The sequence below is a fragment of the Alexandromys fortis genome, unplaced genomic scaffold, assembly GCF_014885135.2.
Source record: "Alexandromys fortis isolate MF-2015 unplaced genomic scaffold, M_Fortis_MF-2015_v1.1 scaffold_73, whole genome shotgun sequence".
Lineage (NCBI taxonomy): Eukaryota > Metazoa > Chordata > Mammalia > Rodentia > Cricetidae > Alexandromys > Alexandromys fortis.
In genome coordinates, this window is record NW_026067959.1 from 2,413,152 (window position 1) to 2,427,050 (window position 13,899).

General features: G+C 48.8%; 1 long non-coding RNA gene across 1 annotated transcript; it reads left to right on the forward strand.

Annotated features, from left to right (window-relative positions):
- The first annotated feature begins 1,161 nt into the window (after window positions 1–1,161).
- LOC126507988 (uncharacterized) lies at window positions 1,162–9,265 on the forward strand. The gene is made up of 3 exons (XR_007593683.1): window positions 1,162–1,289; window positions 1,949–2,067; window positions 8,843–9,265. It is a non-coding gene; the product is annotated as an uncharacterized lncRNA (long non-coding RNA).
- The last annotated feature ends 4,634 nt before the right edge of the window (window positions 9,266–13,899 follow it).

Consider the following 13,899-nt stretch of genomic DNA (forward strand, 5'->3'; position numbering starts at 1 on the left):
CACGTGTGCATGTGTATTCATGAGCACACGTGAGTCAAATCCCCCTCAAGGAAAAGAAATGGAGAGACGTTCACCTCTCCTTGCTTCCACTTTACAGAGCCCCACAACAATTCATTCTGCCTTGTTCACACCTCCATCCTGTGTAGGATGGGACCCACATATCTTTTAGGGTGTAAGAATTATTTCCCAACAGTTCAGGCCGTTCCTGGGTAGACGGTAGCCTGAAAGATGACTCTGTTAAATCTGAAAGACTGTTCCCTTGGTTAGATTCTGTCAGTTTCACGGCAACTTTAAGAAGTCCTCTGGACAGTTTGGACTCTCCACAAGCCAAATGGAGATTTAATAACCCGTCGGTGAGTGTCATAAAGCCAAGCAGAAGGGGGGGGGCGTTGTCTTCTCGCAATCACCACTACAGAGATAAGTCAGGGAGTCCTCTCCAGTTCAGGACTCAGGAAAAGCTCCCTTCTTCTTCCCGTCTGGAATCACCCTCAGAAGAGGACAATTTACGCTAAACTAAAATAAGCACTCATTCCGACCATGGTTGCTCAATTTAAGAGATCCGTGTAAGCCCGAGCAGGTGACATTTGACGGCTTTGTCTCTCGTACCACGTGAATTTTAGTCTCTCTCGAAGGTCAACAGGCGCGGATGCCGAAAGCGTCTCTGGATGCTCGTTGACCTGAGCCACCCAACTCGCATTCAGCAACCACAAAATCTATTTCAGTTCAGGCCCTGTTCCCATTCTGCCCTGTCAGCAGGGAAGAAAGGGGACAATTATTTGGTGATAATTACTCTGACGGCAGTAGTCTCTGGCAGCTGCTGGAGAAGGAGGTAATTGCCTCCTCCCACCCCCTAACCTTTTCCAACGGAGCCCTGAAAACTCGCTAAGAGGGGTTGAAATAACTCTCTGTCCGCTCCCATCACTCAGGCTTTGATGAAACACAATCCATACCTCTTCAGAAACTTGAGATGATGCATGGTAAGGAGGGCTGCAAACGAGGGCCAGGCTGTTCAGATGTCACATGTTGTCATACATTGTTCCGGCCCCCTTATCGCAGTCAGGAGTCTTTCAAGTCTGCTGCGCTGCTAGGCTGGGCTTTCTTCTTGGAGCGGGTGTGTGGGGGTGGTGGGGGTGGTGTAAGGGTGCCTGCCATTGGAGAAAGAGCAGAGGTTTTTTCTTCTGGGAATTTTGAGAGAGGACTTTGGACTGGAAGATATGCGTGTGAATATGGAAAATAAAATACAGACGGATGACAAACGGTGCCACTGATTGATCGTCTTACGATTTAAGGTCTGTCAATGAATGGAAATGAACTCGGGAGAAAGAATGTACTACAGGCCTTCTAAAAAAGTTTTCTGTTTGGTTGGTTGGTTTTGTCCTTTAGCCACAGCTTTCCATGGTGTTTAATTTCTCTCTCCGTAGTAAGATTTGAAGGAAGTGGAGCAGTGTGATTTTTCCGGCTGTTCCTTGAGAGGCAGATCACAATGGGGGCAAACAAGGAGAGCCAAGGAAGATTGCTGGCTCCATAGATGGAGTCTGGTTCACTTTCACTTTTAAATAACCTTGCCTATTCTTATTCATTACACACAGGCTTTCGATGTATTAAAATAAAAAAAAAAAAGTCTGCTAAAAATGTTCTAGCATGGAAGCCTTTCTATCCGTTTAAACTGGTCCATTAAACACCCTAATCACAGACTGTCAGAAGTGTTGAGAAATTCAAAAGGCCCTGGGAGCCCAGCTGAACGTATCTCACGGAAGCCTGAGACCAGCATTTCATTGGTAACCCCTCTTTATGTTTCCCCATCGCTGCCACAAGCCTGCGATTCCCCGCGTCATGCTGGTTGTGATTGCTGGGCGTGTTGTGAAACCCCGCTCCTTTCCTCTCCTGGTCTTTGTCTAGGTCTCAGTTTTACGGACATTGCATAATCTGTTATCCTTGTGCTCTCCAGCCCTCCTCTGCTGTGCTGCTGCTGCTGGGTGAAGGTTAATGAGAACGGCCATAAAGAAAGAGAACAGGACTAAGATGAACTTGCCACCCCACAGGCCTTGTGAGCCCTGAAATACACTGGTAGGCTGTCTGCAGAGGTCACGTGTCTGTGTGGGTACTCTTCACGAGAACGTTTTGTCCCTGCCTGGAGTTCACCTCTGGGTTGTGACTATCAACTTATCTGAGTAGGAATGTTTCAGGAGTCTATCACGCTGTGTGATGCTATTCCTGGGGAGAAACCGACCAGCCTCTACTCACTCCAGATAGGGAGCTACTGACAGGCCACAGTAGGGATGCCACCAAAGTCCAACTTGGTGAATGAATGCGTTTGCTGGGGTTAGTTATAAAAGCGTGAGTCAGGGATTACTTTCCGGAGCAAGAGTGATTCACAGACAACTGAGTCGCCAAGAGCCCACCCCAGTATGAGTGACAGCTGCAGAAGTGGCGGGCCACTTGACAGGTCAGAGAATCTCTCTTCTAGGCAGCGCAGCTGGTCTGGGCTTCTTAAGGGCAGCTTGGTCGGTCTCTCAGTCTCTCTTATGTAACTCAGCTGGTCTGAGAATGCCTCTCAGCAGTCCCTACTGCTTATGTAAGCTAGGGTGGGTGAGGGGGCTACTGCATCTGCTCAGTTTCAGGGACTTTCTAGGGCATCTGAGTTGTTTACTTCCTGAGTATTAAAGAGACTCCTTTAGAATGTAAGAGTTTCCCTGCAGGATGGAAGGTATGTTTCCTACCTATAGAACATCCTGAACCTTAAGGTGTTTCCCACTAAGCCGGAACATTTTATTTTATTTTTTTTTTAAAAAAATTACCGTACAACACTGAACAAAGGCACCTTTTTCTTTCCCTTGTGTGCAATGTTCCAAATCAGTGTTGTTTCTTTCCACTTATTCCTATGGATATGATGGAATGAACCTGCCTGCCCCGACTACCTCAAGCCTGGTACACTAACAGCCCCTTTGGTTTCCAGGGTTCTAAAACAACTCTTCTTAGCAGATCATGACCATATTAATCTCTGGCAAGTCATCTGGTTAGAATGTGAATTCTGGTTTCATTGGTTGGGGGTGTGGTTTGTGACTCTTCCCTTCTCAAAGTTCCTGGGGATGTCAGCCTGGCCCATGGGACACCATGAGCAGTTTTCAGAGATGTTACTCTGAATAGGTCTTCAGCGGGAAAATGTGGGCATCTGGGACTAGTGTAGAACCTTTTGATGTCTAGTCCTCAGCCCTGGACACAGAAATCACACTGTGTTTTGAGAATTATTTTGCTGGGACCATTAGACAACATGAAATCCCCCTCCTTAAAAGAAATCACATTGTGTTTTGAGAATTATTTTGCTGGGACCATTAGACAACATGAAATCCCCCTCCTTAAAAGAAATCACACGGTGTTTTGAGAATTATTTTGCTGGGACCATTAAACAACATGTAACCCCCCCTCCTTAAAAGGTCACAACAATAAACCCAAGTATGACTGTACCAAAGTGCAGCCTGGGAGATCAATACATTTCTTGGGCTTAGTTACAGAGCATGGGTGAGGGGTTGCTTGCAGGAGCAAGGGTGACCTGCAGTTGCCACACAGGAACGTCTTCACTCAGCATGAACGAGAGCTTCTTGATGGCCACATAGGTGGAGCTCTCTCCAGTTAGCCTTTGAACTTGAATTCTAGCACCCGAGAGGCCATGTGTCATTAAGGCAAAACTGTACACAAAGGGCAACAGGTACAGAAGGGAGGATCCAGAATCTTGGCTGAGAGTCACTGTCTCTGCTGACTCATATTCAGAAGGAACATCAGTAGCCCACAATCCTGACCCTAAGGGTCTTTGAAGCAGGCACAGCTGATATGGTGGAATGGTAACTCTTGTAAACCAGGCTCTACAACACACCTTCAAATACTTGAGAAAACTGAGGACAACTGTAGATTTTTAATTTTTTTAAACTATAAGAAACGCACTTATTTTAGATCATATTTCAGACAAGGTCTTATTGCACATTTTAATGGGTTGCTGCATTTAAACATTAAGACATGCCATTTCTTCACACAGATCATCTTCTCCACTTTATTAATTTATTGAGTACGAGGGTTATCAGTCCACAGTACAGACTATCTTACCCAGGAAATACTCATAGCTTGGATGATTAACAATAAGTTCTCTAGGTACTAAGACTGAATCACGAGAATAGGTCTGTGGTTCTCATTGGTTCACACTGTGTGCGATGACGTTCAGTTGGTCCTCTCAGCATCTGGTTACTTCTGGCTATATTGTATTGTCACTGTCTTCTCTTTTGAAAGGGATGGGTATGTTTCATATTTATCCTTTCTGTTTCTTCCCAAATACCGAGTCTGTATCTTTATGAGCATCAGTAGAATCAACTTCTAGCAATTTCATGTTAAACAGAAGAAATCAATCTGATCTACCTTGCCCCCAGGGCTTATGCAAAAGCATGCTCCTTCCTTCCTTCCTTCCTTCCTCCCTTTTTCTCCTCCCTTCCTCTCTCCCTTCCTCCCTTCCTTTCTTCCTTCCTTCTCAGAAACTGATGACTTGGTCTATGGAGAAAGGAGTCACGAAATCTTCCTTTCCATGTCTTTTTAGTCTCTTTTTTTCATGCCCAGGCAGTGCCCAGTGTCCAGCGCTGGCTGTGCACATATGCCGACAGCTGGGTCAGTGCCCAGGAGTTGACTATAGCCTGTAGTAACTATGGAGTAGAGGGTAGGCGGGTCACTGCGGGTGCAGTGAGAGAGGATGCAGGCTGTTCTAGGCTGCTCTAGGCTGTTATTTCTACACCCTAGAGGCTGGAAACGTGGACACTTTAGGCTAGCAGTCAGCAGGAAGGCGAGACCTGAGCTGTTGCCATCGCAAGTGACGGTCTTGAGTGGTTGGAGATCTTGACTTCGGTGAGGTCACCCTCCACCTGAGGAGTCTTCCTTGCAGCAGCTCCATGTGGCTGGCCTACATAGCCCCACCAGCCAGGAAGGACAGCACGGAAAAGAAGCAAAGTAGAAATGGCAGCTCCCCCGGAGGGCTAAGTGGCAAAGCCAAGATTTCAGCTGAAGTCTGTCCGGCTCCAATTCCTTTGAAATCCAGCCCTGCAAAGCATTGTGGGAACTCTTAAGACCAGTTGTAGCCCAAGGTAGACAACAGGATGGCAATCTGGCTCGGAGTCTGATGGCAAATTTGGATCCTGTTACAGTTTGCACTAATATTTTAGAGTCCACATTTGACGAGGAGCGTGCACGCCAGGGGTTGAGAGACTAGAGTCTCTTCAGAATGCCAATTAAGTGTCCTTGAGTTCCCTGTGTGCTGCACAGAACTGGACTTCTCACTGCTGCTACCTGGTCTGTGGCTAGTTAAAATGGTACCTCCTGGGTGGGCGAGGAGCCAAAGATGGTGTTGATGGTACGGCGGCGCTTGATGTTGGAGTCCAGCAGGTCCCCCAGAGGAGGTTTTAGAAGAGATCACAGAAGTCAACTCAGCTTCCTTGGGGCCAAACCACAAATTGCTAAGGTTTCCTTGAAGTCCTGGAATTCCAAAGAGTATCGGCCCACCCAATAGAAGAATGCTGAGCTCGGCAAAACTCTGGAGGGAGACACCAAAGCCACCGAAGGGAATCCTGGCACCAGTTGAACTCCTTCAGGGCTCACATGGAGAACTCGAATGTGCAGGCGCAGGTGCTGCCCACATGGCTACAATTAAACCTCCACCTTAAACAGGGATCAGTGCCGAGTGTGGTTTCCTGGGCCTTGGGTAGGGCTTGAGAGTCTCCACGTGAGGAGAGCTCCCGGCTGAGAGCGAGGCTGCTGCCCATAGACTAGTCAGAGTAGAAAAGATCTCCACGGCTATACCTCCCTCCCTCTTTATCACTCCTCTTCCCCAGCATCCCAGGAGAGACCGTCACTTTGCGACGGTCTTCTTTAAGGAAGCAGGACAGATAGGGAGAGGAACAATGCAGAATCCTCTGAGGAGATTATTTCTAGATGTCTCTCCGCTGCATAGTTTGGGGTGCGAAAGGGTTGGGGAACAAGGACAAAGCTGTGGGACAGCTTGTGGGTAGATAGAGTCTGGAAATGTTTGATAGAAAGCTTAAGGGTTTCTCTGTTTCTCTACTTTTTTATTAGCTTATATATGGGTTACTGCATGTGGTGATGTTTGTATGAGAACTTAGAGAATAAACTGCTTGCAAGGCTTTCTGGAGAGCGTGGCGTTCACTAAGGCCGGCTGTTTCATACACGACCTGGGTAGTCACTGAAGAGAAAGAAGTGTAAATGCGAAATGGCTCTCACTGTGCAAGAGCAGAGTCATTCCGAAATATGCTGACTTAGCAAAGAAGACTCGAGTGGAGGGATGGGCGACCGGCAGCTTCCTACACGTAGAGATGTTGGAGGCAGAGGAGTCATATACACGGATGAGGAAATGTTAAGGGACTAGAGATGTTTGAGATCAACGGGGCAGAGGGTGAGGCAGGAGCTGCTTAGAATGTGCTGGTGTGTGGGAAGCGGTTTGTCACGGGACTCAGTCATGAGGCTGAAAGGGGCAGGAGGAGAAGAAACTGAAGAAGTCAGAGCTGCGTAATTTCTAAGAGATAGTGACCAAGAGTTGTTTCTATCATGTCCACCAGCTGAGCCCTTTTCCTCTGGGGGCCGGACTTGGGTTCCCTCAGGCTACTTTTGCAACTGAGTTGTGGGCCCACGAGCCTGGATTGTGCCTTCTAGAAGTGGCTCTCCTAAATTCTGAAGCAGAACAAAAACAGACACTGGGCAGAGAGGCAGGAGAGTAGTGGTGCTCGGTTTGGTTTCCAGGGCAACAGGGACTCCGGTTCCATGGCAAGCACCCAGTGTCCAGTGCTGACTCTGCGCGTTTGCTGGCGTCTGGGCCAGTGCCCAGGAGTGATGGCGGCAGTCTCTTCCCTGGCCCAGCTCACTTCTGATTTGAGGCTTTGTTCCTGGTGGAGCCTCTAATCCTGGCTCTGCACCATCCTCGAATCTCCAAACTGCAAATGCCTTTTGTAATGTCCCTTTCTTAAATAAACATGCGGAGGTTGCTGGTCTTTGCAGCTTAGAACCTGATGGGCGTAGAGGATGAATGAGAGAGCTTGCGGCTCAGCTTCAGAGAACCACAAAGGATGCTTGTCATCCTGAATCAAAACTCCAGGCTGGGCTAAGAGGTTCATGAAGGAAAGTCTGTACAGTCGGGGTTAGGGTCAAAGACACTGAGTTCAGGTGACAAGAGAAGTAGAGATTTAATGGCAGGGAGTGAGCCCCCTGAAAACACTGGCTAGCTGCTCTTGTCTGCACCTCCCACAATTGTCTTGTGATAACACCATGTGCTACATAATAACATCTTGGTCAGCACCAAACTGGCTGTCTTGGAAGGTGGATAGCAGGCTATTCCGTCTAGACTGAACCCAGGATCTCCTGCATGCTAGGCAAGCATACGATCGCTGAGCTACACCTCGATTTCCCCAGCTGGATTTCTATAAGTACGCTCTGTGAGGTACCCGCAGTGACGAAAATCACCTACGCCTGAATTTCTCAGAGTCTCTCCCAGTCAATAAGCAGTGTGTGGCAGGATTGTTACTCTTATTTTTGTGGCAGGGGAAACTGAGATACAGGAACGGGTCAGATGTACAAGTTGTAAATGTTAGAACTAGAATTCTAAGCAAGAACTGACTCCAGTTATTGCTCCAGCCGGCTGTCTCCAGAAATCAGGCCTACATTTCTCTGTGGTACACGTTCTGTGTGTTGGGCGTGATAATGGTCATGAGTGACAGCTGTCTTTGTGGCGGTTAAGATCTGCTGTCAGAGGTAACTCTTACAGGGTTAAGAGCTATGAGATGAGGACGCGTGGGCGTGAGAGCCTGCCAAGACCCCGTGTGTGCAGAGGGGAGGTGCTTTCTCCTCCGGGGATGTCTGTTTAGCTGAAGCTCCAGAGCTGGCCAGGGGGCAGCCACGTTGGACAGGGAAAGGGAGAGAGTTGTCGTGGCCGGGAGAACCAACATAGGAGCACACACTAAGTGCTCGGTCTGCCTCTTCAGAATCCTGTCAGTACGGTGACTTGGCATTGTGGCTTCACCGGTGGGCCATCTGGTAAGGAAAAATGATGCGAAGACAAAGTTTAGGGTTCTAAAATCACTGTGAAAACCGACAGCCGACCTGTGTTTAGGGGACAGGCAGTCCTGGAGCCACCCGTCTGCTTAGGGCCAGCCTTGCCCTGTCTTGGGAAATAAGCCCCCTCCTGGTTTCTGGATGGAGACCGAGGAGGAGAGCCAGCCGAGAGGCTTGCCTCAGCTGTGACAGCAGTGGAAAAGCAGGCAGTGAGGGCCAAGAGGGCTGGTCTACTCACATGACATTCACTACTCATTTGCACATGGGCTAGTGTCAGCCAATCTGGGCTCCTTGATTTTGGGTCCCAGGACACTGTCCTTTTTTCTCGGCCCCTTTGGGGATTTTCCTTGCCAAGGAAAGGGCATCAGGATGATGCTGGAAATATTATTTCTACCTCTGTAGCAAAAGTCAAGGCTGAGGTAAAAATAAAAATAAAAGACATCAAGGAGCTTTTTAGTGTTTTGTTTTTTGCTCCCCGCCCCTCCCAGAGGATCTCATGTAGCCCAGATTGACCTCAAACTCACCGTGTAGCTGAGGACAGACTTGAACTTCTGGGCCTCCTGTCTCTACCTCTTGATTACTGGGATTATAGGCAAGAATCCACCATGACCAGTTTTTATGGTGCTAGGGACTGAGCCTGGCTAGGGCTTTGTGCTACTAGGCAACCATTCTACCAAGTGGGCTACATCCCGTTCCCCAAATGGATGTTTTAAGAAGCAAAAGGATTTGACCTCTGTCTTTTCGAACCCCACAGGACTGTGATGGCCAAGCTTTAGACTCCCTCTGAGAAGTCTCTCTTGACCATGCCAAAGAGAAGTGAGCCCTTCCTTGCATCTCTAACAACCCGTGGGCCATCGTTGCTGGGACCCAGAGCACAACAATTCTGCACAGCCAACACTCAGGCCCAAGATTCCCACCTCACTGTAGATGAGTTGAGGAGGAACCCCACACCCGGGGCACAAGCATGGCCGATGAGTTTCTGTGAAGCAGGAACTCTCTGAACGTGTTTGTAAACAGTGACCTGAAGATCAATCGTTAGCTAAAGGCACCCCCCTTCCTCATCTTTTTGAGTGTCTATCATGTTTACTTTATATTAGAATATTGTTCTTAGATCCAACAACACGTTATTGAGCCAGTAGGAGAAGAACCCCAAACAGACAGAGCATGGTGACTCTTACATCCTGAACTGTGTCTCTCTTCCTCAAAATGTACAGTTGACATTCTCAAACCCTGCGCCTCCAAGCTTGACTATATTTGGACAAAGGGCCATTAAGGAGGTAAATAGGATTCTGTGTGGTCACTAGGGTGGCCCCCCAGTCTATGTGAGTAGAGTCCTTTTCAGAAAAGGATGACCGAGCTGTGACTCAGTTGGTAGAGCTGGCCTAGCACGAACAAAACCCTGGATTCGGCACTGTGTAAACAGGGTATGGTGGTGCAGGTCTGTGATCCTGGAGGCAGAGGTAGGGGTGTCACAGTTCAAGGGCATCCTTGTCTATTAGTGGATTTGAGGCAATCTAGAATATACGAGACAGTCTCGGGGAGGCGGGGGGGGGGGGTTAGCCAGACTGTGGTGGTGCTTACCTTTAATCCTAGCACTTGGGAGGCAGAGACAGGCTGATCTCTGTGAATTCGAGGCCAGCCTGGTCTGCAAGAGTGAGTTCCAGGACAGCTAGGGCTGTTACAAAGAGAAATTCTGTCTCATAAAAAAAATTAGTTATGACATAGACTAGCAGCTACAGAACAGGGACAGGGAGGGGCCTCAGAAACTAACCCAGTCTGAGTCTTTAATCTGGGACTTTGAGCCTCTGGATAAAATACTTTCTGCTATTAGCTATCCTGCTTGTGGCAGTGGGGTTGTGACAGCCCAGGGGACTAAAGAGTGCTCTGAGCTCATGCACTGATTGGAGTAACCAAGGACAAGCGAGAACCCCATGTAAGCCTTCAGGGAAGCTGAGCAACGCGGACTAGAACTTTTGCCTTCACACTCCAGTTCTGGTTCCCTGAGAGGTCTTAGACAAGTCACTTAACCTCTTGAAGTTTTATTTTCTCATTATGATCACGAGGGAAATGTCTCATTGAACCTGTGGATTTGTGGAGAGAACACCCAAGATAGAACAAGATCATCCTCCATTTGTGGGGATCATTCCCTGACAGTGGAGGGTAGGAAGTCCAGGTTCCTACCTAGGGCCTGAGGTTTTCTGTTGTATCCTTAGGAAGGAAGTATAAATCAACTGGGTTTTTTTTTATGTTTGTTTTTGTGTTTTTTTTTCTTACTTCTCAGATTAAAAGCATTTTGTGAGTTAGCAGACAAAGCAAGACATCCATTTCCCAGTTGCTGTCAAAACAACCCATTGTCATAAATTACCATGACCAACTGCCTTCCCAAAGTTGGGCCTTTGCCATGTGGAATGAGAAACCAATATCCTCAGGATACTCCTAAGAGGGAAAGTTAGGGACAATATCCATACCCTGGTATGCTTGGGTATAAACTCTGGGGTCACTTGTGCCTTGAGCTCCCCACTTAAAGTGTTTGCGGTTCAGTCGCTTATAAAGTGCACCCCACAGTCATTGCCTGTATAAGGCGTTTCTGCAGCCTCCCAGGAGTGCTGGGGTTCAAAGATCCAGACGCGACCAGTACAGCTGAGTTGGCGGGCTCTGAGAGTCATTTCTGCTCCGTGAAGAGACCGTCTAGGCTCTGAGTTTAGGGGACGATAGAAAAGGGAAAAGACAAAGATGCTGCCTTTGGTTCGGGAGCCAGGCTGTGGCTTGAAGGGGCTTTCTGCAGCAGCTGTTGTTTCTGTTTCCGAGGCAACCAGCAGAGAAATAGACGCACCCAGTGCAGGTGCACAGGAGTTGAGCCTGGGCCGGTTTCCTCCAAACAGCCTGGCCAGCCAGAGTTGGCGACCTCGGGCTCCTCCCAGGATGCAGGCTGAAAGTTTCAATGTGTGGACACGGACGTGTGGAAACTCTGAATTCCAGGGGCTGCGGCAGTGCCGGCGTTGTGCCCTCCCTGCTGGCACGGGGGAGCAGAGCGCGACTTGGAAGGCCCTCCAGGGTCTGCCACCTGGCTCTGCTCAACCTTCCTGCCTCTGGTAGCTCCAGCACTAAGCCCACTGAGAAAACTTGTTGCTGGGCCAGACCTGGGACTCACAACTCCCCATCATAGCTCGGAGGACAAACGGGGGATACCAGTGAATATCTCACGGCTCCCCCACCTTGGTGCCTGGCCTTAACCACAAGAGCCCTCCCTCTGGCAGACATGGGTTCAGAACTCAATCCCTGCCCTCACCACTTTCTTCTCCCCACCCCCACTTTCTTATGGACCTTTTGCTCACCCCCCACTGCAGCCAAGACTAAACACGTCCAGCAAGCCCAGCCCAGGACCCTTGCAGTGCCTGTTTCTCTGCCTGGGATGTTCTCCCCTCTGTGTCTTCGCCATCTGTGCCTCGGTCCCCTCAACTGTCTGTCCCTTTTGTGGAGGATTTCCTGAGTGGCTGTGAGAAGTGGCATTCCTAGTCCCCATCACTCTGGTCCCCTGCTCACTCTTTGCTCACGTCTCACATCCTGATGTGTATATTTATCGTATCAAAATGTCAGCCTCAGGGGGCAGGGAGTTTGGTTTCTTCCTGTGAATGTTCCAGTATCTAAAGCTGCTCGGTCAATAATAGTGAACGCTTGCCGCACATAAGTTGAATACACGACTGAATGATTAGGATGGGAGACAGGACATGTTATACTCACATACTTAAATCTACATTAAGTGGATATTTTCACATATTTAGTCATCTCTATATGTGGTTTCTTCAGGGATGTTTCTTGGGAAACTTCTGTTTTGCTTTGCTTCTGGCTATGAGCCTTTTCTGTGACACTTCAGCACTGGGGTGCCTGTCTTGGCCCTACCCATAAGTGATGACAAAACACTCTAGAAGCATCGACTTGGATGTAAGGGTGGGTATGGGGGTCTGTGGAGGCTCTTCCTGAGGGACTTGTTAGTGACAGCCTGCCCTTCCTGAGAGGGCTGTGTTTATATTTATTGAGTGTGGATGATTGAACAGGGTCTGGTAGAAACAGTGGTTCTTGAGATAGGAAGATGGAACGGAAGTAATCAAAATAATTATTATTTGTGGGTCCAAAGTTCCTAGTTGCCCATTGAGAGGCGAGTCAGAGGCACCCTGGGAAGGGAAGCCCCTTCAGTCAGGACATGTGGCCCAGCAGCTTCCTGCCAGATGGTGGTTGTCTCCAGTGACACTCCGGGTCCTTTGTTTTGTCTCTATATCTTTCTTTAAAACACACTATAGAGATAAGAGTTGCTTTTGACTAATGTCAGAAAGTCACAGAATGGGAGACCGTGGAAATGTTGCCAGCAGCCAGAAAGCCCCAGTGTGTAATCTCATCAGAGGACGCACTATGAGTCAGTGGGCCATACGGGCCCAATGTGGAGGCCCCTCAGAACACCTGACAGGAACCCGCGCCTCTGAAACGTGAAAAGAAGCTCCCACCCAATTACGAAGAGGCTGCTAAAAGGAAAGGGAAGGTTTGCACAGCTAACACAACACAGGGTCTGCCAAAATCACTCTGCCCTAATTCTCATGTCAGCAGAGACGCTTCCCTGAAAAGCCAGTGACTCGTGACTTGCTTGATGCTTCCCACCCCTCCTGCCACACACTGCCGTTCCACTCAGGTCCTCTGCCCACAGCACCAACTTTCTGTATTTCTCTGGAAGGGTATTCCCCAGGGCTTGACATCTCAGGAATTCCGTCCAGAGCACAGTGATCTACACTCCGGATGGCCACAAATGTCATATCACTTATCTCGCTCTCGGCCACACTTAGCAACTGCTGGCCCTTAAAGGAGGAGGCAGCTCAGGGCTCTGAGAATTGCTCAGTATGAAGCTGATTTAAGGGTGAGAAACAAACAAGCCCCATCTGATGCCTTTACCCCAGAGAGCGCTCCACATCCTTCCTAGGGCAGGAAGAGCAGGTGACTGGGACACCGAACACTTGGCAAGCTTGTGCCTTTCCTGCCCTGGCATACTTTGCCAGGGGCTTTCATGAACAGACAATGACCTTTGCAAAGCACAATGACCTTTGCAGAGATGGCCAAACCCTGGCAACCCCTCAGCAAGCTCGGATCCAAACAGAGCTCCTTTTGCTTTTCCCGACGGAACTGAACCATCAGGAAGAAGGACTTCTAAAAACAGTCTCTGAAGACTTTGGCCAAGTTTTAGAGCTCCTTCCCTGACCCGTGATGGCAGCATGGGAAACAGTGAAAGGGGATCAAATTGCAGCTTGTATCCCTAACAGGTGCCCTGGTGGAGGTGCTGCGTGCAAGCCTGTGTCTTGAGACAGCAGGGCATTGTGTGTGTGTGTGTGTGTGTGTGTGTGTGTGTGTGTGTGTGTGTGTATGCCAGGGCCACCGCTCTGAGTTCTCTGGTCTGATATATCACATTAAGACCTAAGGATTTGTATTGAGGTCTTTAATCCATCTGGACTTGAGAGTTGTGCATGGGGTTAGCAAGAAACCTGGCACTAGAGAAATTCCCAGGAATCCACAAGGATGACCCCCAGCTAAGAATAGAGGAAAGGGTGCCCGAACTGGCCTTGTCCTGTAGTCAGATCGATGAATATCTTAAATGTGGCCATAGAACCTTCATCCAGCAACTGTTGGAAACAGAGCAAGAGACTCACAGCAGAGCACTGGACTGAGCTCCCAAAGTCCAGCTGAAGAGTGGGAGGAGTGAGAATATAAGCAAAGAGGTCAAGACCATGAAGGGTTCATCAAATGAGACAGTCTACCCGAGTTAATAGGAGC